Below are 27,558 nucleotides of genomic sequence, written 5' to 3' on the forward strand. Positions count from 1 at the left end.
CGGCTCGGGTCATGATCTCGGGGTCCTGGGATCGAGTCCCACATTGGGCTCTCTGCTCAGCGGGGGGCCTGCTTCCCTTCCTCTCTGTCTGCCTGCTTCTCTGCCTACTTGTGATCTCTGTCTGTCAAATAAATAAATAAAATCTTTAAAAAAAAAAAAGCGGTGGCGAAGAAGGAAAAGGAGAGGAGGAATTCATCCATAAAAAAAAAAAAAAAAATTCAGGTTGCTTTCCCAGGTTTGAAGGAACTGGGCTTCTGGACTTTAGAGACCCACCGAGGCCCAGGCCAACAGAGGGAGATAGGGTCACCCACACTGTGGGCGAGGAGGAATCCCACAAGCTTTCAGAGGGGGAACAATTTCCCATGAAGAACTGGGAATCAGAGTGGCTTCAGGCTTCTTAACACCAGCACTGGATGGGAGGTGACAGGGAAGACACGTGTCCCAAATTCTGCAGGAAGGCGATTCCCGCCTAGAGCGCCATGCCCAGCCAGACCCGCAGCACAGGGTGAGCATGGACGAAAGACAGTTTTATAGTTACAGCTCTTGTACCCCTTCTCGAGAAGCTTCTGGAAGACATGCTGCACCCAATGGTACCTATAAGCCAGGGAAGTGGGGAACAGCAAAAGGGAGAGGTAAAGCAGAATCCCCAGGATGCTGGTGAAGGGAGACCCCAAGAAGTCAGCTGGTGGCAGGTGGAGGGAGGTCAAGTTCAGTTGCGGCAGGTCAAAGGTTCCAGGAGAGGCTACTTCATGCTGAAACTGACAGATCACCTGGTGTGTTGGGACACATCGGGGAGAGCCTGGCCTATTGGAAGAGTCCAGTGTTGAATTAGTGATGAGCACATAAAAAATCTAGACAAACGGTGTGGGGGGAGAAAGAGTGATTGACTGGTCCAGGTTTGGAGGACCCCGAGATAGAATGAGGTGTTCAAGAGATGGACTGGGAAGACCCTGTGAAGGACAAAGAGGGAGAGGGCGGAGAAGTCGGGAGAGCCCGATCAGGCCATATACAGGGCTGACCCAAGAATCTGGGCTGCATGCATTTTCCTGAGAGAAGTATCTGGAATGACAGCAAGGTCTCCAGCCAACGATGTCTATTGGAAGAGCTTTGAGTTTTGTAGGAACAGGCCTGCCCTCAGTCACTGGGCTGCAAGGGTGTGGTCTGGAGTGCATGTGGCAATGGACCCAGAGGAGCAGGCAGCTGGCTGCCTGCCAGGCCAAGTCCTGCAGCAGCAAGAGATCCAACAGGTGCCTTCTGGGGCCACCACACCAGGAAAACAAAACGCGCCACATGACTCAGCTTGGTTTTGCCTTCCTATAGTCATAATAATGCAGCACCGGCTGTTGATCTAAACAAAAGGATGGGTGAACCATGGGAGGGTGAAGAAAGAAAGTGGGTGCATGGGGGGTGTGGGAGGTTGTAAGAGAGAGCCACGTTCCGTAGCAGAAAGTGAATAGATGATGCCCCAAGCCACGCATGTACCTATGGATGTGAACGTGCAATGGACCAGCGGACAGAGTCGGAGGTGGTTGGCCCTGAGGAGCAGGACAGTGGAGAAGGCAGGAGGGGCGCACTGGCAGGTAGCGTGTGTGCTTGGGAGCTCAAACCAGGAAGCTCGATCAAGCCCTGGGCACCCGGGAAGTGCTCACTAAGTCGTGGGCATGACCACAGTGATGTGGTTCGTGCACCTAGTGCCAGACCTGTACAGATCTTCACCTAATATTTGTCCCATCCGTCCTTGAAGGGTGAGCAATGAACAATGGTGCTCGCTTTTAAGCGTTCCTTACTGAGTGTACAGAGCCTTTCAGGATCTGTCTGCCTCTCCAACCAGCCACCTATGGGGAGCCAACGCTGATGTTTCACTGCACATTAATTCTGCGAATCTGTGGATGCCCTCTCTCCCTCCCTCCCTTCCTGGAGCAGGTTGGGTCTGTGCTGCCGCACAAACCTCTTAAGGATGGAGGAGAGGAGGGTGGCATGTGCGTTTTAATAAGCAGAGAACGCGGGTCGGCGGGGGTGGGGGGGAGTCCCGCCGACTCAGGTGACGTCAGCCCACAGATGGAGCAGGCAGGTAGGTAGAGCAGAGCTGGCTGCACCCACAACTGCTCCAGCTGCCCCCGTGGTAAGGAGACAGACAGGGTGGGGGTCGCGGGAGAGGTGCCACGCACACCTAGAAGTCTGCTGCCATGGATGGGACACGGCGGGGACGGCCTGCCTTCGTTGTGCCAAGAAGGTCTGAGAAGGTCTGGGTCCTAGCCCCTGCCGGCTGCAGCCGGAGCACCATGGAACCCTTGGCAGGCTGGCCAGGTCTGCCCTTTCTGTGGCCTCCAGGCTCCCCAGCCTTTGCAGACAGAGAGCCTGGCCATGCATGTGGCTGGGCTGGCGAAGGCTAATGAATGCAAAAACGTAGTACTCACCTGGGTTTTTGGAACCGACTCTGCCGTCATCTAGAGGACCTGGCAGTGTCTGCCCTTTTCTGGGCCTCAGTTTCCCTACTGGTAAAATGAGGGTTCCCCTTCATGCATTCCGGGGCTGGCAGATTTCTGTCTGCCCATGCACAAAGCCTGCCAGCTACACACATCTGCAGAGCAAATGAAGGAAGGCTGTCACCTGCTCCGGGGGTGGTAGGAACTGTCCTTACCTCTTGAGTGGAAGACACAGAGAAAGCAGGGAGGATGGGGCATGTAAGGACAAACAGGGGAACCCAAAACGTGGCTTTACTGGAGCCTCCCAGGCCGAGACGGAAAGACTGCCGCATACCCAGTGCATAGGCGAGGCATAGTGCAAACAGGCAGGCAGATGCTGGGGGTTACCATGGCAACAGCAGCTGGGGAGGAGTTGTGGGGGGAGGCAGTCAGAGGATGCCAAGAACGGCTTTTCTCCCTTCTTGTTTTAAATGACCGGCTTTCTTTCTGCAAGGGAGAGAGAAGCCGTGTAGTAGGGAAGAGGGTCCAAACAGGAGAACTGGGGTGGCAGCAGGTCATCTTGGAACCTGTAAGGAAACGCATCCCTTTTTAAGCAAATCAGCTGAACCGGCTTTATGACTTGAAGGAAGTCCTACATTTCAACAGCGTCAGGAGCTTCCTGGGCGGCTCCGTGTGGGGCAGGGTTGTTGCTTGGCCTTTCACATCCGTGATTCATTTAGGTCTCACCACGGTTGCCATCGAGGTAGAGGATGGGGCCCATTTCACAGGTGGGGAGACTGAGCTTCGGAGAGGGTAAGTGCCTGCACCCAGGCACAACACAACACAGGTATGTCTGGCCCCAGAGGCAGCCACGTTGCCCTGGCATCACCAGTGTAGGGTGGTGGCTAACCACAGAGACAATTCTCCATTTTTTTTTTTCAGGGTGAGATCCCAAGACCTGTGTGGTGTAGAGACCTGTGTCGTGTAAAGACTTCAGCTTCCCGCGCGGGAGTGCCCGGAATGTCCTCTTCTCTTGGAGTTCTCAAGGTCAGCCTGCAGTGGAGAGGGCTGGGATCAGTACAGGCTCTGAGGATCATATCCTGCCCCTCCCGCTTAGCAGTTGCATGACCTGGGACCGTGCCTCAGTTTCCTCTCCTGTCTGTGGGGATGGTCTTGGACCTTTTCGCAAGCTGTCGCAATGACTGAATGTGCTAATGCGTATAGAACCTTCTCAAGCATTTGACCCTGAGTTCACGCTCAACAGACCTCGGGCACTTTACTGAGCACACTCATTTTAAGGGAGAGGGAAGGGAAGCTAAGAGGAGGGGAGTTCCCCAAAGTCTCACAGCAAATTAGGGCAGAGCAGGGGTGCCTTGGCCCAGTCTCAGCCTCCTGAGTGGGCAGGTGTGGTGCCCACCCCCCCACAGTGGAGCCGCTGACCCGCACGTCTGGGGCGTGCAGCCCCTCACCCGCCGTGAGCCCCACTTCTGGTCACAGGTGTAAGAAGAATGTAAAAAGCATAGCACCAGCTCCAGGAGCTCCCAGCTAGGGACGGGTTCTGAGTAACTGGAGCCATCACCCCGAGAAGCCTTGTTATGGCCCCTACAGCCCCACTCTCTTCTAGTTAAGGTTTTGCAATGGGAATTCTAGCAATTCATTGTGTAGATGGATTCACACTGCCATAGTTCTGTCATCTATTTGGGCAGTTTTTTGTTTCATTTAAACAGGCCACTGCTCTGATTTCAGGTAGGGTGAGGCTTCTGAGGGTCAGAAGACGGAGTGGGGGGACAGCAGGATCCCCAGAAGACTGGTGCTAGAAGGAACCTTACAGCCTCCAGAAGACGGGTCTAAACAGAAGGATAGAAGGGGATCATTTTGGAGCCCCCAGCGAAGAGTGGGGGATCCCAACAACAAGGGGGCATTGAAGGAAGAAAGAGAACTTACACTCTCTGAGGACCTACTAAGTGCCCAGCACTGGCTAGGAGCTTCTGTACACCTCCACCTGCCAAATCTTTGTGGTGGGTATTTTTGTCCCTGTTGTGCAGACTGGAGACAGAGAGTGAGCTCAGAAACGGAGCTACTGGCTTGTCCACAAACAGGCCTTTACCTGCCAACTCCCACATTCGGGGATGATGGTGCTCTAGCCTGCAAGTGGGAACGGGGGTGTGAGTCCTTGTGGTTTACGTGTGACATGCTGGGGGATGTGGTCTCCAGAGACTCAGGCTGCTGGGTTCATACGGCTTGGGTGTTCCAGGGTGACAGATAAAGAAGTCATTCCTTCTCACTGGGCACTGGCACACACAGCATTCTGAGGACTCATCAGAAGAAAGGGGAGTAGAATGTCATACGTGGGCCCGCAGAGGCCAGTGGGGCTGCCAGAGGCTGGCGGTCACGGCCAAGCCATCCCTCTTCCCAAGGTGGATGAGTCAGCCAGGCAGCTGGAGTTGGTGGCACATCTTTGGGGAGAGATGGTTGTATTATTAGAAGGTGTTGACGTGGTGCTCCGTTTGCAAAACACTCCTTGGTTGCTTTTAACTGGGGAGATATTTGGAGCAAGTTTACTGATGCTTAAACATCAGATTTCCTTGGCGAAGTTACTTTTAGGTGATTCCTGTTAAAGGGACGGAAACTACAGAGTTGCCCTAGAAAGTTGTTAGATGTGACAACTTTCTGTGGGGGGTGAGGAATGGAGCCAGAAGGACGCCTAGATAGACCCCAGCTGGTCTGACTCACCATTAAAGAGTTTGGACGCTGAGGCCCAAGAAAGTGCAATGACATTCTCAAGGTCACCAAGCCAGTTAGCAGCCACGCCAGGAACCCAGCTCGTCTGGCTCTGAGCCCTCCACAAAGAGGTATGGGGGTCTGGAGGTCCAGAAACAGAAGTCTCCAGGAGTGGGGGGTGGGTCACCAGACCACCATTAATAGCATGGGAACTTACTTGATCCCAGCAGGCCAGCGTTAGAGCCAAAATATGAACCTGGGTCTGCAGATTTCCAGGCAGGGAACCTGACTGTTACTACCCCAACGTTGTCTCATAAGCACCCTCCCCCCCGACTGTTAACTTGCCCAAAAGGAGTTTTCTAGTGAAATCAAAGATCTGAGCAAGCTAGAAGCAGTGCAAGAGGGTGATTTGGATGCTGTTCTTGGACACTTAGGCTCCAGGCCTTCATGTCTGGCTTCCTTGGAGATTCTATGAGTACCTAACAGCCATTATAAATTCTGCTTCCTTCTAAACTGGGTAGATTAGACCCTATTGTCTGCTACTAAAAGTCCTAATCAGCACAGATATCATCATCATCATCCTGGCCATGATTCATATTGTGGGTTTAAAACGACTCAAGAAGGGGCACCTGGGCAGCTCAGTTGGTTAAGTGTCTGCCTTTGTCTCAGGTCATGATCCCAGGGTCTTGGGATTGAGTCCTGCACTGGGCTTCTTGCTTGGCGGTGAGCCTGCTTCTCCCTCTGCCTGCCGCTCTCCCTGCTTGTGCTCTCTCTCTCTCTGACAAATAAATAAAATCTAAAAAAAAATTTTTTTTTAAATGTCTTGGTATCTTTGTCTGTATTTCTTCCCTCCCCCCCTCCTTCTTTTTTTTATTCACATAACACCACAGACTCTGAGACAGCATGTATGCATGCATAGTGGTGTTCATTAATTGTTGGCTGCTGGTTAGCTGGATAGAGAGCCAGATGAAGTTCCCATGACAAAACATGCCGCAAGTCTTAGCTTTTCTTCTTGGTGGGTGTTCTTACTTAGCATGATTTTGGCTGTTTGTAATAGATGGCTCCATTAAAATTTGCTTAAACAATAAAGGGCATTAATCATTTCACATAACCAGAAATTAGAGTAGAACCAGAAACAGCATAGAGTCAAGTATTGCTTAATTTGGTGGCTCAATGTTATCATCAGGGCCTCATGTCCTTTCTTTCTACTCAGTCATCTCTGTATGGTAGCTTTCATTCTCAAGTTCACCCCTTCATGGTCACAAGATGTCTGCAGCACTTTCGGTCTTCACAGCCAGACACTAACATTTGGTAATGCAAAATACTTCCTTACTACATTTATGTACTTCCTTTTGAGGTATCCTTTTTGCCTTTTGACAATTTGATTATATAGTGTCTAGGGTAATTTTCTTTGGGTCAATCCTTCGGATTTCTGTATCTGGATGTTCATATCCCTCCCAAGATTTGAGAAGTTTTCAGCCATTATCTGTATCAAAAACTTTCTGTCTCTCTTCTTCGGGGGCTCCCTTAATGGTTATCAAATTAGTTCATCTGACGATGTCCCATAGACCCTGGATGTTTTCTTCACTCTTTTTTAAAAATTCTTTTATCTTTTTGTTCCTGCTGAGAGTTTAGCTAAGCTGCCCCTTGGTATTGCTATCTTTGTACCCATTTTGGATGGCTGGACATTTTGCAGGGGCCTTAAACTGACACCAAACCCTCATGTAAGCACATGTTCTAGATAATAACTTGCAGACTCAGAAGTAAATGAAAGTCTCCGATATGGCTTCCCAGCAGCCCTTGTGCAGTCTCTCCACCTCCCAAGGACTTTGCCTTATGCACTTCTTAGATAAGACCCCATGGAGTTTACCAGAATCTTGCTCTTTTTGGTTTGACCTGATGAATCCAGACTTTGCCTGGGACCCCAAAGCTCTTCAACCATAAGAACCACTGATTCTTTCTTCTGCATGTTCAAGTCTGCTGTAGAAGCCCTCTGTTGAATCCTTCCATTCAGAGCTCATCAGCTCCAGGACTAATTGCTGTTTGGTTCTTTTCTGTGTTTTCTACTTCCTTATTAAACTCGTTTTGGTCAAGCATCATTCCTGATTTCATTTAGTTGTCTATCTGTGTTCTCTTGCAACTAATGGAATTCCTTTAAGATGATTATTTTGAACCCTTTGTCAGGCAATTGGTGGACCTCCATTTCTTTGGGGTTGGTGTTTTGTTAATCCTCACTGGTGAGGTCATGTTTGTTTGATTCATCATGATCTGTGTAGCCTTACACTGGTGCCTGCATTTGAAGGAGCAAACATCTCTTCCAATATTTATTTATTTATTGTTCTCTCCTAATATTTACAGACTGGTTTCATCAGGTAAAGACTTCTCCTGTCAGGTCCTCCTGCTGATGGTATTGTCTCGGGGTTACAGTTGAGTGGGGTTGGATGCAGGCCACATGGTGGCTACTGGGTCTGCAGTAGGGTCTGTGGTTGGTAGACTGGTCATCAGGGGCCCAGGAGAGTGTGTGTTCTGTCTGGTACCTTGTTGAATGGAATGGCCTTCAGGACATTGATAAGTAGAGTTGGCATTGGGACAGGGTCTATTTCAGGGTCTATAGACAGTGGACATGTTCCAGGTACACATATGGGGATGGCTCCCCCTGGGACTCTGGGAGGGCTCTTGGCAGGTTGCTCAGAAGGTCCCAGTACCATGGCCAAGAAGAGCTGGAACTGAGTCACAGGGCTGCTCTGGGGTCCAAGCTGGGATAAAGGTCTCCAGGTTTTCCTCTGAGAAGGTCACATCTCCCAGATTTCCCTGAGCAGACAGGAGTGTTTCTGGCCAATAAGGGAGTGGGGCTAGAGCCAGATTACAGGACCATTTCAGGATCTGTGGTCAGACTGTGGTCAGTAGGCCTGCCTCAGGGGCATGGATGGGTGTGTCTCCTGCCTTGTCACCAGGCAGGTGGCCTGAGGACTAGGAGGGGCTAGAGCCAGGTCATGGGATGCTTCGGGGCCCACAGCTGGGCCTGAGTTTATCAGGACTGTCATGTGGAGCACAGGCTGATGTAACTCCAGTTGCTTCCTTCATTGGATGGTGCTGGTGACAGGACAGAGGCCAACTGGGGCCGGAGTCGAGTCTGTAAGGGGGATGTGGCTGTTTCTGGCCTGTAGTCAGGTCCACAGTCAGTGAGTGTACCTCGTGGGCAAGGGTCTGCCTCGGAATTTCACAGTCCCCTTCCTGGAACCCCATGTTCCCACAGAGACACTTTTGCCATGGATGGCTGCCAAATTATTGTTGCTGGGGGGGGGGAATATTGGTGATTGCGCCTCTTGCTGATGTCCCTCCTGAAGGTACCCCTTTATGGAAGTGAGGATACATTTGCCAGAAGGCCCTCCCCAGCCTACATCCCCTGATGTCTCATTGGCCAATATAGCTCATACGGCCATGGACCCCTCGGTCGTGGAAGGGGGCTAGGCTTACCACAGACTGGTTTTCCTTTATCCATTTAACAAAATGGGAGCTTTGTTAGAGAGGAGAGGAGGGGAATGGCTCTTGGGTAGACGTAAAATTTGCTGATTGCCTTCAGCATGCCAGCCCTGGAGATATCCCCTTCCATATTCTTTTAAATCCTGCAAGCCTCTCTGCAACACACAAGCAGATGTCTCTAGCCCCATTTTCCTGAACTTGAAGTCCAGGAGGCTGCAGGCTGATGCCCCGAAGGTCGCAGAGCTGGTTCCAGGGAGAGATGGGATTCGACTCTGGTTCCCGTGGTCCCTCGAGCGCCCCAACTGCAGTTGATGCCAAAGTTTTGCCAAAGCCGGAAAAAACCCTCAGAATGGAAGTAGCCAGCGAATTGCAGGAGGAGTCAGGAGAATGTATTCCCTTGCTGGAGTTAACCTGGTGGTTTAACAAACAGTTTAAAGGCAAGAGAAACAGCTTCCTGTTGGCTGTTGAGAACCTGACTCTGTGCTGCTGAAATATTTACTCTTCTGTAATTGTTGGCCATCCCTGGGGCTCGGGCCAGCTGCTCCGCAAGAGAAAAGAATTCCGATGTGACTCAGTGGGACTTGCACAGGAAGGAACTCCTGCCAGTGTGTAACTGTGGTCTGCTAATGGCCTCCCTGGGAGGCTCATTGGGGATTTATTTCTGGGTAGAATTAATATCTCTTTAGAGAGAAGAGTCTCAGCTGCTTCTTCTGGAGGGAATGGCAGGCAGTGGGGGTAGATCTTGCTAATTTCCTTTCTATGTGTCTGGCAAAGGTTTTTCCCCATGGGCACATGCGCTGTGCTGGTAAATTGCTTTGGACTTGAAAGCAGTTTTATTTCTAATTCAGATAAATTCAGTTTATTTTCACTCTCAGGTACTGAAAGCATCCACCGTGTGCCACGCCCTGTGCCAGGAACTGTCAGTACACATCTAGAAGGTTCCAAGTTCCACTGTCAGCTAGCAGAAGATGCTGATAAGCCAGATGGTGGGCAAACCCACTGCAGTGTGGGTGTGGGGCTGTGCATGTCTACACGGGTCACTACCCTCACCAGGGAGGGCGGGGACAGGAAAGGAAGGCTTCATGGATAAGAGAATGCCTAGTCTCAAAGAAAGGGTAAGAAAGGGTGTTACAGGTGAGGGCATAACCACAAAAACCAGAACTAGTTGTCACCCCCCCATCCATGCCTGCACTATATAGTAGTAAAAAGAGCAAATACGGTTCGTTTCCCATGTTTCAAATCCCATCCTAAGTGTTTTACATTTATACAATGATTTAACTCTCATAACAACCCTGTGTGTGCTGACATTTATTACTGCCCTTTTATGAATGAACAAAGAGGCACATGGAGAATCAACAATTTGGTCAGGACAGAGATGGGAGCAGAACCCGGGCAGCCTGGCTCCGGAACGCTTACTCTGAACTCCTGTGCTGGATCCCCTCTCTTTGTGCCTTACATGTATAAAAATTATTTGCACACTGGATACATTTACTATTGCAGCAACATTTGTGTAGATGATATGCATGAAATTTAATATTAAAATATAGGAATTCACACTTTGCTCCACTCTTTCAATGGGCATCTACGCCCTTGAAGTAAAGAGTGAACCACATCAACCACATCCACCACAATGAACCATAATGGAGTGTGATTGACGTAAACCAACTAGGGTGGGCCTATGTTTCATAGCAATTGGTACTGGGATGAGAAAAAAAAAAAATCTTCCTTTGTCTTGCATCTCAGCCTATGCTGAACGGTCTTCACAGACCCTTTCCCAAAGCCTTGGTTTCTAACCTCACACCATCTTCCTTCTCCTGAGAACTGGTCTCGGAGTTCTAGAGATCTTGACTTTGTTTCTGACATTGTGATACACGGTGGGTTAACAGGAAAGAAGGGGATGCCCTAAGGTGCCCAGGGAGCTGTTCTTCATGGAGATGAGCAACAGCACTCAGTGAGCTGGCAGGAAGAGATGTTCTACGCTTGGAAACTATTCTCCTCCCTGTGTGCGTGTGTGTGTGAGTGTGTGTGTGTGTGTGTGTGTGTGTGTGTATTAGAGATGTGGCTGTCCCCTGTATTTCTTCATTAATAGTTAAGTACCTGCTATGTATCAGGGACTGACCTAAACACCCAGGACATGCTCCAGCCACATTGAACTTCTTTGACTCTCCAACACATGCTATCCTTTCTCATTTCTTAGTTTTCTGACATCCTGTTTCCTCTATGGGAATACTGTTCCCTTCACTGTCCCAATTCTTTGTCCGGATGATTCTTGCTCCTCCTTTGGGTCAGCAATGGGATAGTTCCCTCTGTGAAAAGTCATCCTCTAACTTCCTGAATTGGGGTCCGTGCTCCTTGGGATCCTATGGTACCCTTGACTTCCCTAGTCACCATATTTCTTAGTACTCTGCAAAATGTAATGTCTGGCTTTCTTGTCTGTGTCCCTCCAGGAAAAGAGTAGGGGGAGGATGAGGGTCCCTGATGTGCCCCCTGCTGTATTTTCATGGTGCCTGGAAGCCATATAGTAAGCACTGAACAGATTTTTCATTGAATAGCTAAAACAGTTCACAGGATGAATTTTCCAGGCGATGGCAACCACATAAACATAAATTATTTCCATGCTTCTTCACTGAGGATTACAGAGGATCCTGTCTCCTTCCTGCTCAGATGGTCATGAGTCAATTCTTCTGACTCTTCTATCTCATGGAATTAATATCCATGGAGTGGGTAGCGCCTTCCTCAACATCTCCTGAGCAGATTATTACTTGCCAGGTACTGCTTTGCTCCCTGCTGTACCTTAACTTATTTGATTCTTAGAACAACTCTCTCAAGTAGGTTCAATTATGAGCAGCATCTTCAGCTTATATATGAGGGAGATGGGGCACGTAATTAGCATAGGGCAAATATCTTCTATTTCAGTCAAAGTTATGATAGGAATAGCACATACACATTGGTAAACTGAGGAAGGTTTGATTAAAGAGTAATTTACTTGAGGGGCGCCTGGAAGGCTCAGTTGTTATCATCTGCCTTCTGCTCAGGTCATGATCCCAGGGTCCTGGGATCAAGCCCCACATTGGGCTCCCTGCTCAGCGGGAAGTGTTCTTCTCCCTCTCCCACTCCCCCGGCTTGTGTTCCCTCTCTCACTGTCCCTCTCACTCTGTCAAATAAATAAGTAGAATCTTAAAATAGTGATTTGGTTGAAACATGAGCTTGCTTATATTTGATAACTTTTTATCTTCAAGATAGTAATTTTATAAGATTAGACCAAATACAAATCTAAGGATAGAGTTCAAGGCAATCAGTAAATGATGGTTTGGTACTTGTGGCTAGCACCTCGAGTTGTTGGGACCACCATCTGAAGGAGCAAGAGGAGGGGATGATTCCCAGAACATCGAGAGAATTATGGAGAGAGGTCACCCATGAGAAGATGTGGCTTCCAGCAAGCCCATAGTGATCCCTCAGGAAAGGAGCTGAAGGAATAGATTTCTGAAACTTCCTCTTCATAATTCTTGCATTTTCTACTGGGGATCCCCACGAGCTGAACTCAACTGGAAGCTGGAGGTCAAGGGCACCTGTTGTAGTCATCCATGGAATTCAGCCTCTTGGAGCACAGAGCAGAGTAGAGAAGTGTAGAGTGGTCTGGAGAAGCAAATGGAAGACATCCAGCACTGTGAGTACATGAGGGGGCCAACAGGCAGCTCTGGGCCCATGCTAGGGAACCAGTGCCTCTCACTCTGAACTTGGTAGAAAGAGCGGGGTCTATAGCCACTGGGGCACTGAATGCCCCTCTCAGGGATTTCCACTGACTTTCTCAGGGACTCAGCCTCAGTAATGAATTATTCACCTTTCATATTAATATTTGATTTCTAACAAAAGAGCTGGTTTCAAAAGGGCCTTGGTGCAGAATGGAGCCAGTCTGAGCCCAGGGTATAGCCCACTCTTTGCAGGTCTGCCTCACCTTTTGCAGTTAAATATTTTAGAGGGTGGAGACAGACCAATTGCATGTTTCATAAATGTTTTATAAGTTGAGGCTGGCTGTCAAGATGATGGTACATTTGTGAACATTGATGACATCTGACCAACTGAAGGTAGCTCACTCAGACCCCAAAAAATAGACTCTGGAAAGAATCATATGAGCCTGGAATTTAAAAGCCTGTGCTTTGAAAAAATTTTGAGATTAAAAACAAAGAAATCTGGGGATGGTCAGAGCACAGTAGGGTGGGAGAATGGACAAAATAGGTGAATGGGACCAAGAGGTACAGACTTCATGTACAAAATAAAGAAGTCACGGAGATAAGAAGTACAGCAAAGGGAACATGGTTAATAATATTGTAATAACATGTATGGTGACAAGTAGCATCTATACTTACCATGGGGAGCATCACGTATTATGTAGAATTATTTTTTTCTTTATTTCTTTTTTTTCCAATTTATTTATTTTCAGAAAAACAGTATTCATTATTTTTTCACCACACCCAGTGCTCCATGCAATCTGTGCCCTCTGTAATACCCACCACCTGGTACCCCAAGCTCCCACCCCCCACCGCCACTTCAAACTCCTCAGATTGTTTTTCAGAGTCCATAGTCTCTCGTGGTTCACCTCCCCTTCCAATTTACCCCAACTCCCTTCTCCTCTCTAACACCCCTTGTCCGCCATGATATTTGTTATGCTCCACAAATAAGTGAAACCATATGATAATTGACTCTCTCTGCTTGACTTATTTCACTCAGCATAATCTCTTCCAGTCCCGTCCATATTGCTACAAAAGTTGGGTATTCATCCTTTCTGATGGAGGCATAATACTCCATAGTGTATATGGACCACATCTTCCTTATCCATTCGTCCGTTGAAGGGCATCTTGGTTCTTTCCATAGTTTGGCGACCGTGGCCATTGCTGCTATAAACATTGGGGTACAGATGGCCCTTCTTTTCACGACATCTGTATCCTTGGGGTAAATACCCAGGAGTGCAATTTCAGGGTCATAGGGAAGTTCTATTTTTAATTTCTTGAGGGATCTCCACACTGTTCTCCAAAGAGGCTGCACCAACTTGCATTCCCACCAACAGTGGAAGAGGGTTCCCCTTTCTCCACATCCTCTCCAACACATGTTGTTTCCTGTTTTGTTAATTTTGGCCATTCTAACTGGTGTAAGGTGGTATCTCAGTGTGGTTTTAATTCGAATCTCCCTGAGGGCTAGTGACGATGAACATTTTTTCATGTGTCTGATAGCCATTTGTATGTCTTGATTGGAAAAGTGTCTGTTCATATCTTCTGCCCATTGTTTGATATGTTTGCCTATTTCATATGTGTTGAGTTTGAGGAGTTCATTATAGATCCTAGATATCAACCTTTTGTCTGTACTGTCATTTGCAAATATCTTCTCCCATTCTGTGGGTTGCCTCTTTGTTTTCTTGACTGTTTCCTTTGCTGTGCAGAAGCTTTTGATTTTGATGAAGTCCCAAAAGTTTATTTTCGCTTTTGTTTCCTTTGCCTTTGGAGACATATCTTGAAAGAAGTTGCTGTGGCTGATATCGAAGAGATTACTGCCTATGTTCTCCTCTAGGATTCTGATGGATTCCTGTCTCACGTTGAGGTCTTTTATCCATTTTGAGTTTATCTTTGTGTACGGTGTAAGAGAATGGTCGAGTTTCATTCTTCTACTTATAGCTGTCCAGTTTTCCCAGCATCATTTATTGAAAAGACTGTCTTTTTTCCACTGTATATTTTTTCCTGTTTTGTCGAAGATTATCTGACCATAGAGTTGAGGGTCCATATCTGGGCTCTCTACTCTGTTCCACTGGTCTATGTGTCTGTTTTTATGCCAGTACCATGCTGTCTTGGTGATCACAGTTTTGTAATAAAGCTTGAAATCAGGTAATGTGATGCCCCGAGCTTTATTTTTGTTTTTCAACATTTCCTTAGCGATTTGGGGTCTCTTCTGATTCCATACAAATTTTAGGATTATTTGCTCCAGCTCTTTGAAGAATGCCGGTGGAATTTTGATCGGAATGGCATTAAAAGTATAGATTGCTCTAGGCAGTATAGACAATTTAACAATGTTTATTCTTCCGATCCAAGAGCATGGAATGGTCTTCCATCTTTTTGTGTCTTCTTGAATTTCTTTCATGAGTGTTCTGTAGTTCCTCGAGTATAGATCCTTTACCTCTTTGGTTAGGTTTATTCCCAGGTGTCTTATGGTTCTTGGTGTTATAGTAAATGGAATCGATTCTCTAATTTCCCTTTCTGTATTTTCATTGTTAGTGTATAAGAAAGTCACTGATTTCTGCACATTGACTTTGTATCCTGCCACGTTGCTGAATTGCTGTATGAGTTCTAGTAGTTTGGGAGTGGAGTCTTTTGGGTTTTCCATATAAAGAATCATGTCATCTGCGAAGAGAGAGAGTTTGACTTCTTCATTACCAATTTGGATACCTTTTATTTCTCTTTGTGTCTGATTGCTGTTGCTAGGACTTCTAATACTATGTTGAACAAGAGTGGTGAAAGTGGGCATCCTTGTTTTGTTCTTGATCTCAACAGGAAGGCTGCAAGCTTTTTCCCATTGAAGATGATATTAGCTGTGGGTCTTTCATAGATAGATTTGATGAGGTTCAGGAATATTCCCTCTATCCCTATACTTTGAAGCGTTTTAATCAGGAACGGATGCTGGATTTTGTCAAATGCCTTTTCTGCATCAATTGAGAGGACCATGTGGTTCTTCTCTCTTCTCATATTAATTTGTTGTATCACATTGATTGATTTGCGAATGTTGAACCATCCTTGTAGCCCAGGGATGAATCCCACCTGATCATGGTGGATAATCTTTTTAGTGTGCTATTGGATCCTGTTGGCTAGGATCTTGTTGAGAATCTTAGCATCCATATTCATCAGTGATATTGGTCTAAAATTCTCCTTTTTGGTAGGGTCTTTGCCTGGTTTGGGGATCAGGGTAATGCTGGCTTCATAGAAAGAGTCTGGAAGTTTTCCTTCTGCTTCAATTTTTTGAAACAGCTTAAGGAGAATATGTGTTATTTCTTCTTTGAAGGTTTGGTAGAATTCCCCAGGGAATCCTTCAGGTCCTGGGCTCTTGTTTTTTTTTTTTTTAATTAGGACACCTGGGTGGCTCAGTGGGTTAAGCCTCTGCCTTCGGCTTAGGTCATGATCTCAGGGTCCTGGGATCAAGCCCCGCATGGGGCTCTCTGCTCAGCGGGGAGCTTGCATCCTCTTCTCTCTCTCTACCTGCCTCTCTGCCTACTTAAAAAAATTTTTTTAATTAAAAATTTAAAAAAGAATTATTGAATCACTATGTTGTACACCTGAAACTATTGAGACATTATATGTCAACTATACTTCGATAATTACTTTGTCTAAAATGACTAAATGTGATTCAAACATGAACAGGTAATGATAGAAAAAAAACAAGGATTATGGTTAATCAAATTCTACCCACCTGAAGTTCATTAAGGAAATGAACAAATAAATAAAATGTGTTTTATCTGAAAAAAATTTAAAAATTAAAAAACCATCAAAACATCGGGTTCTGGACAACCTGGTGTTCTGACACAGTGCTAGAAAGTTCTGGCATATGCACCAATAGGTCATTGGACTAGGAGACAGGAGACGGCCAGGAGACAGGACTGGAGACAACCCCATTGTTTCTCTCCTTTTGGTATCTTTGTGTTTGATATCTTCTCTGCCTAGAACATTCTGTACCTTTAATCCCAGGATCAAACCCTACTCACTCTTCAAGTGTCACCTTTTCTAGGAAAGCTCCCATTATATTCCAGTTCACCCCAGGCTAAAAAGCCTCCTGGATAAGAGGCTGGTGACTGATCCCCCACCAGCCTGGGACTTAGCTTCTCTTCATGGCCAGAGACCACGTCACAATCATCTCCAGAGGTTCTAGCCAGGCCTGGTGCCTGGTGGTCCACACAGTTTGGCTGCATGAATGGACAAGTCAGTAGATCCTGCAGTTTCAGGAGAAGCAGCCTTGGGCTGTTGGGGGAAGAGCTCACAGTGGCTCTGTACGTACGAAATGCCACTGCAGGCTCCTGTGTTTGCTCTGTGGGCTCAATGGGGTGGGGGTGGGGCAGCTGCTGGAACTCTAGGTGTTTCAAAAAGGCAGAAAGTGATGCAAGAGATAGGTGCACTGGGCCACTGGTCTCTTTCCTGGAAAGCACATGGGCTTCCAGTCCCAGGAGGTCAGTCTGTCCCTGATTTTCATTTCAGGGAACAACCAGTGGAAGTTTTCAGCAACATGAAGCCAATGTCCTAAAAATCCCAAAGCCTTTGGTTATCAGACAATCCTGGTTCAAGTTCCAGCTTTGTCATTCACTTGATAAATGAATTCCCCTCTATGTGCTTCTGTTTCCTTATCTGTGACTTAAGGATAATTACACCTAGCTTTTTGGGCTACTGCAAGTCTTAAATGAGATTATATATACCAATTGCTGGGCACATATTCCACAAGGCATAATATGGCTTCAGGCTGCTGTACCTAAAGTTAGGGAAATCAGGGACAGGACTCTGCATGGTAGCACTGCCAAAAGATGTGCAGAGGGCTCTCTAGGAATTATGAGTACCAGTCAACAGGCTCCATGTTTCTCACTCTTCCCTCAATGTTTTCCATTCCCATTGCTCTGGGTCTATGTCCTAGTCTATGTCCAGAATGTCTTTGATCTCAACCAAGACCCTTACAAGTGATTCTGTGTTGCTCTCTCTGACCCACACCACCATCACCAACACTGCTTCTCTCTTTATTTCTTACTATTATTTAAATACATCTTTTCTGGGGCAGCTGGGTGGCTCAGTCAGTTAAGCATCTGCCTTTGACTCGGGTCATGATCCCAGGGTCCTAGGGTCAACCATGCTTCAGACTCCCTGTTCTCCCTCCGCGGCTCCCTCCTGCTTGTGCTCTCTCTTTCTCTCAAATAAATAAACAACATCTTTATAAATAAATAAATCGATCTTTTCTGTCATTTTAGGCTGAATGCCCTCACCTCGAGGGCAGAGGTAACATCTATGTAGTTTTTTTATCCAATCCCAGTGCCCAGCCTATATCTACCACAGGGTATGGATCCAGGAAATGTGCACTGAGTGAGTGAATGAATGAGTTCGTGAGTGACTGATTCAATGATATCTAGCTGCCATAGACTTAGCATGGAAGACAGCAAAGAAGAAGAGTCTAAGTCTAAGTTCCATAGACTTAGCATGGAAGACAGCAAGGAAGACAGCTGACCTTGCTCTTCCAAGGACTTCCTGTCCAGCTCTGTGAAGTGGAGAACAAACCAGAACATGTGAATGGTGCCAGGTGTGTTTGTGGAAGCCATGGAGGGGTGCCATCTACATCTCCCTTCAGGACGGAACCCCCATTCCACTGCAGGGGGTGCAGTCACATGATAGCTTCCCTCCCCAGCACCTTTAGGCTCCACCTCAGCTTCCGATCAGAGACCCAGCCTATAACTGAATACAGCAAGGGTACTACTCTGGCCTTGCCTTTGCTGCCCAACCCAGGGATGCTCTGGTGGGCAGCCTGCACCGGAACTCACTGTTGACCTTTAGATCTGCACCGGGTCCTAGGTTCTCCCTGCTCACTCCCGCTTCCTCTCCTCTATCTTTCATTCTGTGCTACCCCTGTAAGTCTTTTAAATTCCTAACTTGGCTTTGGCATCTGCTTTCCAGAGGACCCAAATAACATTCTCTCTTACTCATTACTTATCTGCAGTGCTTGGCAGGGCCACTTAGGGCTCCACAAGTATCTGTTGAATTGAAGAGCAAACAGATGCCAAAAGAAGGTGAAAGTCTAAGTAAAAGGCTTCCTATAAGCTCTGATGGGACATCCATCCATGTTCTGGCTCCTTTTAGCCACACTTCGTCTTGGACCTTTTGTCATTGGCAAGTACCTGTTGAACACTTCATCCCTGAGAAGCACCATACTGGCCTTCCTCTCTCTTGAAATGACAAAGCAACTTTTGTGGATATTGTCTGCCATAGATGATATTTCCCCTCAGCTTCAGAGCTATTTTCCATGCATGAGGGAGACTATTCATCCATCCATCCATCCATCCATCCATCCATCCAATCAATGGTTATTGTATGCCAGACACTGTTCCTGGGGCTCCAGTATACACAAGACGTTTAAAATCTCTACTTTTCCTGAGCTTCTGGTTTAGTCACAGGATCTTCAAATCGCTGCTGGGATTAAGAGTGGTAGATTGATACCTTTCGAGGAGCCCCAGGCCAAGGATGTTGCATGTGGTGGAATCTTACACTGGCCCCCTTGATCTTCTCTCCAGCCAGTTCTTTCAGTGATCAGCATGGACCATCAACAAGTGTCCTTGACCTCTGGCTTCCACTTGGTCCACCTCATAGGAAGTTCCAATGGGAGACTAGGAGTAGGAGAGCAGTCAGGAGGAGACCTACCAGCTCCTTCTCTGATGTACTGCCTGGGTTGGTGAGTCCCCACAGCTCCTGTCAAGCAACTCTCTCCTGTGGCTACTCCATCTGGGCTCTGGAGACTTCTCTCTCCCGTGAGGCTTTCAGGTTAGGGGAGGGAATAGCTCTGTACTATTGCTAACCCTGGGCTCTTGCTCCATTCTGTCTTGTTTCTCTTAACTGACCCAGACCTTTGAAAGAGCTGCTTTAGGCTCACTGATCCTGGAAAATGTCTAAAACTGATTCTTCTTCCCAGAGGGCACTTCTGTAGATTCTTCAGAGACTCTATTCCACTCCGGTATGAAGGACCACCTACCTCTCCTTCCCTGGACCAGAGCATCTTCCTCTATCTGGCCTCAGCTTCATTTTTTGCAATCTCCTCCACAAGGGTCTCCTTATAGAAGTCCATTGCCCCTCCAGGTGGTCCTCTTGGGTAGGATTGGAAATGGGTTTCCCTAGTTGTCACTCCAGTGTCACTCATGTAGCCCAGGGGAAACATGTTTCCTATGTACCAACAAACTCTGAGTGCAGCCAGTCCCAACATAGCCATACTCTGTTGGTGTGTGCCTATGGTCAGTCAGTTAAACCCCTGTGTTAAAGATACTAGTCCTCTAGTATTATGTTGAACAACAGTGAAGAGAATGGGCATCCCTGTCGTGTTCCTGACCTTAGGGGAAAAGCTCTCAGTTTTTCCCCATTGAGAATGATACTCGCTGTGGGCTTTTCATACATGGCTTTTATGATATTGAGGTATGCTCCCTCTATCCCTACACTGTGAAAAGTTTCAACCAAGAAAGGATGCTGTATTTTGTCCAATGCTTTTTCTGCGTCTATTGAGAGGATCACATGGTTCTTGTCCTTTCTTTTATTAATAGGATGTATCATGTTGATTGATTTGTGAATGTTGAACCACTCTTGCAGCCCAGGAAGAAATCCTATTTGGTTGTAACAAATAATCCCTTTAATGTAGGATCCTATTGGCTAGTATTCGTGAGAATTTTGACATCCAAGTTCGTCAGGCATATTGGTCTGTAATTCTCTTTTTTTCTAGGGTCTTTGGTTTTGAGATCAAGGTAATTCTGGCCTCATAGAAAGAGTTTAGAAGTTTTCCTTCCATTTCTATTTTTTGAAACAGCTTCAGAAGGATAAGTATTAGTTCTTTAGATGTTTGGTAGAATTCCCCTGGGAAGCCATCTGGCCTTGGACTCCTGTGTGTTGGGAGATTTTTGATTACTGATCAACATCACTTGGCATCAGGGAAGTACAGATCAAAACCACGATGAGATGCAATTGCACTACTGGGTATTTACCCCAAAGATACAAATATAATGATCCAAAGGGGCACCTGCACCCCAGTGTTTATAGCAGCAATGTCCACAATAACCAAACTAGGGAAAGAGCTGAGATGTCCATCAATAGATGAGTGGATAAAGAGATGTGGTAGATATATACATATGTATATATAATGGAATATTACTCAGCCATCCACCAGAAAGGATGAATACTTACCATTTACATCCATGTGGATGGAAGTGGAGGGTATTACACTGAGCTAAATAACTCAATCAGAGAAAGACAATTATCATATGATTTCACTCATATGTGGAATATAAGAAACAAAACAGAAAATCATAGGGGAAGGGAGGGAAAATGGAGTGGAAAGAAATCAGAGAGGAACACAAAGCATAAGAGACTCTTAACTATAGGAAACAAACTGAGGGCTGCTCGAGGGGCGGGGGTGGGTGTATGGGATAACTGGGTGATGGGTATTAAGGAGGGCATGTGATGTGATGAGCACTGGGTGTTCTATGCAACTGATGAATTATTGAACTCTACATCTGAAACTAATGGTGTACTATATGTTGGCCAGTTGAATTTAAATTTTAAAAAATCAAAACAAAAGACATTAGTCCCCTGTTACCTACTTTCATCCTACAGGAGCCCCCCATTACTCTCTGAGTTATTTTCTTGAAGCCCCTCTTTAGAAGTGAAAGGGGAGACATTGCCTATCCTCCAGAAAAATGGGCTTCACTGCCCCTCATCCTTTCCAAAGACATACTCCCTGCAAACTCTTTCCCAAGCTCCATGCTTGACCCTTTAATACCCCAGCATGAGTAAGAGGCTATCTCAACACCCACTTTGACATCTAATATCTGTTGTTCCTTGGTGCCTTAGTCAAAGCTAAGAGACACCCCATTATATAATTTTTGTGTAAAAGCTGCAGGGGAAAGTTGGAGAGGCAAGCCAACTTTAAGATAGCTTGACCTTAAAGCTAAGATATCTTTGAAAGGATCAGAGTGAATGATGGAGATTTGGAAGGTCTGCCCATGGGACTGCAGGCAAGTCCTTGTGTTCTCCTTAATATGATTTCAGAAGCACTTCGTGGGGGTGTGATTAAAGTTCAAGGAGGCCATGAATTGCACAGAGTCATAACCGGCTTTCATCATAACAGCAAATCACTGTTCTTGGTTATTCACATGTACGAAAACTCATCTAATTCTTATAACAAAGGCTCTATTATGAATACTCCCACCTCACAAGCAAGACCATTAAAACACAAAGAGCTTGAGTAATTTGCCAAAGTTTTCTGGGTAGTAAGTAGTAAAGACAGGCTCTGAACCAAGTAGTTGAACTCTAAGACACTGTCTAATCACTGTCGTCTACAGTCTCTATCCAGATCAGTCACACCTCCATTCGAGGGCATCTTGAATTGAGGTCAGCTGGCTTTCCCCAGACCTCCCTTCTGTATTCTCTATACCTGTCTCCCCCTTCATTGTTGCTTGACAAGCTACACAGCACTGTGAGGTTGACTGTGCCAAAAATTCGGAGTTCTAGTCCATGGATGGATATTTAGTGGTGTTTGCACAAGTCTGGGTTTTGGAACAAATCTAGCTTTTTATCTACCTGACTGTCTGCCTCCCAGACTTAGGATGCCAATATGTATTCTCCACTTGGATCAGGATTCCAGGGCATAAAACCTTGTGGCCAGCTGTTAACAAAGAAAATAAATATTTCACATTCCTTGGCAGGAAGGAGTGACACATTTCCAAGGGACATCAGGAAGATGGGTTGTGCCTTCTTTCCACCAGCTGGCAGCCACAACCTCTGCGGGGGTAGCCAGCCTGTAGCCAAAAACAGCCTGCACAGTACGAGTCACACCAGGCCTGGCCCTTCCTCCTGGTGTCATTAGGCAGGTAGGTAGTTCTTTTCTGGTCATGCCACCCACTCCCAGTGTGACTTTGGGCTCGTCCCCTCCCATGCCTGAGCCTGTCTCCCCAGCTGTAAAGCAGAAGGGGTGCACCAGAGGACACCGAAGATCCCTTGGCTGTGTCTGTATAATTGTTAACTCGTGGGTCCCTGCATGCTGGACAGCCAGGGGCTCAGATGCTGAAGAAGGTCCCCAGGGTGCTAGCAAATTTTATAATCAGATGTGTTAAGTAAAGGATGGTTGGGAGGAAAGGCAACGTTTGGGTGATCAGGATCCCAGGACAGTGTCCTATCTTCTCTTCCTCCTATCCTGTTACCCTGACAGAGTGTGAGAAGAGATTTGATTGCCGGTGACAGGAAACACAAAATTTTTCTAAGTTCCCAAGACCCCAGCCCAGGAAGGGAAAGATGAACACCTCCTACTCATCTTTGGGTCCTGTTGCATGTGGGCTCCACTCTCTCAGAAAGGCTTCCTCCCACAGCAGAAATCAAATAGGCCGTATAGAGTAGTGAAGCATGGGGGCCCTCAGGTCAATCTGCCTGGGCCAAAAATGCAGCTTTTCTACTTACCAGCTCTGTTCCATCAGCAGTCTGTTAACCTCTTCAAGCCTCAGTGTTCCCATCTGTATAAATGTGGATGATATTGGAGCCTACCACCTAAAATAGACATAGTATTTATTGCAAATGCTATATGGTGGTCAGCAAATTTTGGTGATGATGATGACAGTGATGTCCACTGGCATCTCACGGCTTTGCCATCAAAGCGACTGCTGCTGTTCCCCGTCTTTAGTTCTAATTGTCCCCAGTTGGGTCAGGTGACTATCCCCATTCATGCTAGGCCTGTGGGAGGTAAGTCCTGCTAGAACCACATCAAATAAGAGAAGAGCATTATTGAGGAGAATGGGTGTGTTTTTTTTGATGATTTTTTTCCAATTTATTTATTTTCAGAAAAACATTATTCATTATTTTTTCACCACACCCGTGCTCCATGCAAGCTGTGCCCTCTATAATACCCACCACCTGGTACCCCAACCTCCCACCCCCCCGCCACTTCAAACCCCTCAGATTGTTTTTCAGGGTCCATAGTCTCTCATGGTTCACCTCCCCTTCCAATTTACCCAAAAGCACATACCCTCCCCATAAGTGACTCTTAATCTCACGAGAATGGGTTGTTTTTACAAACAAGATTGTAGGTGTCCACTGTAAGATCCTAGTAGCAGATTCCCCATGAACTAACAAAGCCAACATTTCAGGACTTCTCAGACCTGAACAGGGTTTTTACAAGGCCCTTGGTGCGTTATCAACAATGTGTCCAGAGGGTCATATTTTTTATAAAAGTAAAATATTTTAACCACAATTGGTTAATCCAATCTGACCTTCCCTTGGTCACGTCCCCTTCTGGACGAGGTGACACTGGAGGGGCTGTGAACATTTTTGGTATCTGGCTAAAAGTATGTTGAGCTAGGGACACATTTATTTTTAGTTTTGCGAAATAAATGTATGTCATTCTCAGCTACTTCCATATATAGTTAAGCTATTACTAGCTCGCCCAGTGCAAGAAGAGCTTCCAGGAAAACTGTCTCTCATTTAACTGACTTAACGGGCATTATGACCAAAAGTGCACCAGAAGTGTGTGGTTAATAATGGAGGAGGAATATGGTTTGGAATATAATAGGAAGGAAGCTTCTCTGCAGAATTTCTGATTCTTTCAAGAGTCCAGAGTCTCATAGTTGGATGGTTTTAAGTGCACATGACAACTTGGATTTAGGAGCAAAGACAAGACAAAACAAAACAACAACAAACAACAACAAAAAAACCCTCACACTTTATGAAACCGTACACGCCTTGCTTGGTGAGTGATATCTCAGAGAGGCTGGTGAATATTTTTGGAGGCTCAGAAGACATAAACAAAATGGGAACACTATCCAAAACGTGGGTGTGTAGTTAATATTTTGAATTTGTATTTCCCTGATGATTAATGAAGTTTTCATGATGATTGGTCATTTGTATGTCTTCCTTTGTGAGATGTTTGTTCAAGCCTCTTACTCATTTTTTAAAAAGTGGGTTGTTTTCCTCTTACTATTGAGTTGTATAAGGTCTTCATGTATTCTGATTACAAGTTTTTTTGTCAGATAAATATATCATCAGTATTTCCTTTTAGTCTGTATCTTGACTATTCCTTGTCTAATGGTGTTTTTGATGAGCAAAAGGTTTAAATTTTATGAAGTATAATTTATCAATTTACTATTTATTAGTAGGTGCATTCTGTGTCCTCCCTGGGAAATCTTTGCTTATCCTAAGGTTGAATAGATATTCCCTTGTGGTTTCTTGTAGAAGCGTTATAAATTTGGCTTCTACATTGTCCTTTGAGTCACATTTTGTATTATTTGTATTTTTGTATTATTTTGTATTATTTGAATTTTGTATTATTTGTATGAGATAGGAAGTCAGCGTTCAATTTTCCCCATATATATTTTCTTTCTTTTTTAAAAAAAATTTTTAAAAGATTTTTATTTATTTGACAAACAGATCACAAGTGAGAGAGAGGAGGAAGCAGGCTCCCCACTGAGCAGAGAGCCCGATGCGGGGCTCGATCCCAGGACCCTGAGATCATGACCCGAGCCGAAGGCAGAGGCTTAACTCACTGAGCCACCCATGCACCCCCCCATATATATTTTCAATTGATGGAGCAGTTCTTGATGAAAGGATTTTAATTTCCCCATTAATCTGTATTGGCACCTTTGCTAAAAATCAGTTGGCCTATTAAGTGTGGGTTTCTTTCTAGATTTTCTACTCTGTTCTGTCGATCCCTTTGTCACGCTTTATACCAAGACCACAACATTTCATTAATTGTAAATTTGAGTGATCTTAAAATTAAGTGGTGTAAATCCTCAGAATTGTTCTTTTAAAAATTATTCAGGCTTGTACATGTCCTTTGCATATCCATATATATTTTAGAATCATTTTGTCAGGTACCACCCAAAGAGGATGCTGCAATTTGATAGGGATTTTGTGGAATGCATGGTTCAAACTTAGGGAAAACTGAAACCTTACCCATGTTAGTCTTTGAATTCATGAATGTGGAATATCTCTCCATTTATTTGAATCTTTTAAAATGTCTCTTAGCAAAAATCTGTATTTCAATGAGCAGATGTTGCCTATATTTTTTAATTTATCCTTCATTACTTCATATTTTTTGTATTAGCATTTTTCTCCCAAGTTTAGGGGGAAAGCATTCAGTTTTGGCATTGTAATTTTATCTATGGATTTTCTTATTATACATCCTTTAACACTTTTTTAAAAAATTATTTATTTTAAGCATAACAGTATCATTATTTTTCACTACACCCAGTGCTCCATGCAATCCGTGCCCTCTATAATACCCACCACCTGGTACCCCAACCTCCCACCCCCCCGTCACTTCAAACCCCTCAGATTGTTTTTCAGAGTCCATAGTCTCTCATGATTCACATCCTTTAACACTTTAATAAAATTTGCTTATGGGGCACCGGAGGGGCTCAGTCTGTTAAGCATCCAACTCTTGATTTTAGCTGTCATGATCTCAGGTAATGATCTCAAGATCAAAAGAGCAATCTCCCTTTGGGCTCTGAGCTCAGTGGGGAGTCTGCTTGAGTTTCTCCCTCTCTCTCCCTAAACCCCTCCCTCCCCATGCTCTTTCTCTCAAATAAATAAATCTTTTTCTTTTTTTTTAAAAAAAGAAAGTTTGCTTATGCTCCTAATTTTCCAAGATTTTTTAAAAAATCATGAAGCGGTGTTGAATTTTGCCAACTGCTTTTTCTGTATCTATTGGGATGAGGTGATGATCATCGTATGCTTTTCAACCTTTATCCTGCTAATGTGGTGAACGACACTGACTGATTTTTTTCTAGGATTAACATATAATGTATTATTTGTTTCAGGGGTGCAGGTCTGTTATTCATCAGTCCTACATAACATCCAGCGCTCACTACAACACATACCCTCCCCAGTGTCCATCATCCAGCCACGCCAACCCTCCACATAACCCATCACCCCAGCAAACCTCAGTTTATTTCCTGAGATTAAGAGTCTCTTATGGTCTGTCTCCCTCTCTGGTTTTGTCTTGTTTCATTCAATCTTTCATTTCTGAGAAAAATTACATTTACTTTGTCACAGCATATTTTTAAAATATATTGCTCAATGTGATTTTTGGATTTTAGAAGGATTTTTGCATCTATGTTCTTGAGAGATAACGGTGTGTAGTGACTCATCTCATTTATTTCCTTTCTCTTGGGGATCAGTCTTGTGTTGCTTGTTGCCTGATGATGTTGGAGACAGTATGTCCATATATTTTGTCTAGTTTTTAGTTATTTATGGCAGGAAGGCTGGTTTGGTACCAGTTACTCCATCTGGACAGAAATAAGAAGTCTGCTCAAAGTCTTAAAATATTTGTTGTGACCTATTTGTCATTATAAATAAGGGTTCACTTTAGCTCCTCATTTTGTGTTTGTAATTCTGTGTCCTTTTTCTTAAGGAGGCCCGTGCATTGTAGAAACTGTAGACTCCCCCAAATCTGTCTCTCCTGACTACTTTCTTTTTTTTCCTTTTTTTTTATTTTAAATTTTAAAAAAAATTTTATTAATGTATAATGTATTATTAGCCCCAGGGGTACAGGTCTGTGAATCATCAGGTTTACATACTTCACAGCACTAACCATAGCACATACCCTCCCCAATGTCCATAACCCAACCACCCTCTCCCTACCCCACTCCCCCTGGCAAACCTCAGTTTTTGAGATTAAGACTATTAAGAGCTAAGACTATTTTCTCGAATAAAGATAAGAGTTCATACTCTCTTCTTTGGCACTGCCAGTGAAGGTGGCAACCATCTGCCACTGGGCATCACGGCCACCCTCAGACCTGTGGTGAAGCCCAAGATCATTAAAAAGAGGACTAAGAAATTCATCTGGCACCAGTCAGACAGATATGTCAAAATTAATTAAATTAATAATTAATACTAATAATAAATAAAATAAAATGCAACTGGCAGAAACCCAGGAGGGTATGCAGAAGATTGAAGGACCAGGTCTTGACGCCCAGCATTAGTTACAAGAACAACAAGGAAACAAATCCCATGCTTCCCAGGGGCTTCAGGAAGTTCCTAGTCACAATGTCTAGGAGCTTGAAGTGCTGCTGTTGTGGAACAAATCTCACTGTGAGATTGCTCACGGTGTCTCCTCCAAGGACCACAGAACCATCCTGGAGAGAGCAGCCCAGCTGGCCAGCAGAGTGGCCAATCCCAATGCCAGACTTCTCAGTGAAGAAAATGAATAG

At 45.4% G+C, this 27,558-nt stretch overlaps 1 pseudogene; it reads left to right on the plus strand.

Moving 5' to 3' along the window:
* The first annotated feature begins 1,501 nt into the window (after positions 1 to 1,501).
* Positions 1,502 to 27,558, plus strand: LOC122894096 (annotated as a pseudogene).

Source organism: Neovison vison, chromosome 13, assembly GCF_020171115.1.
Source record: "Neovison vison isolate M4711 chromosome 13, ASM_NN_V1, whole genome shotgun sequence".
NCBI lineage: Eukaryota > Metazoa > Chordata > Mammalia > Carnivora > Mustelidae > Neogale > Neogale vison.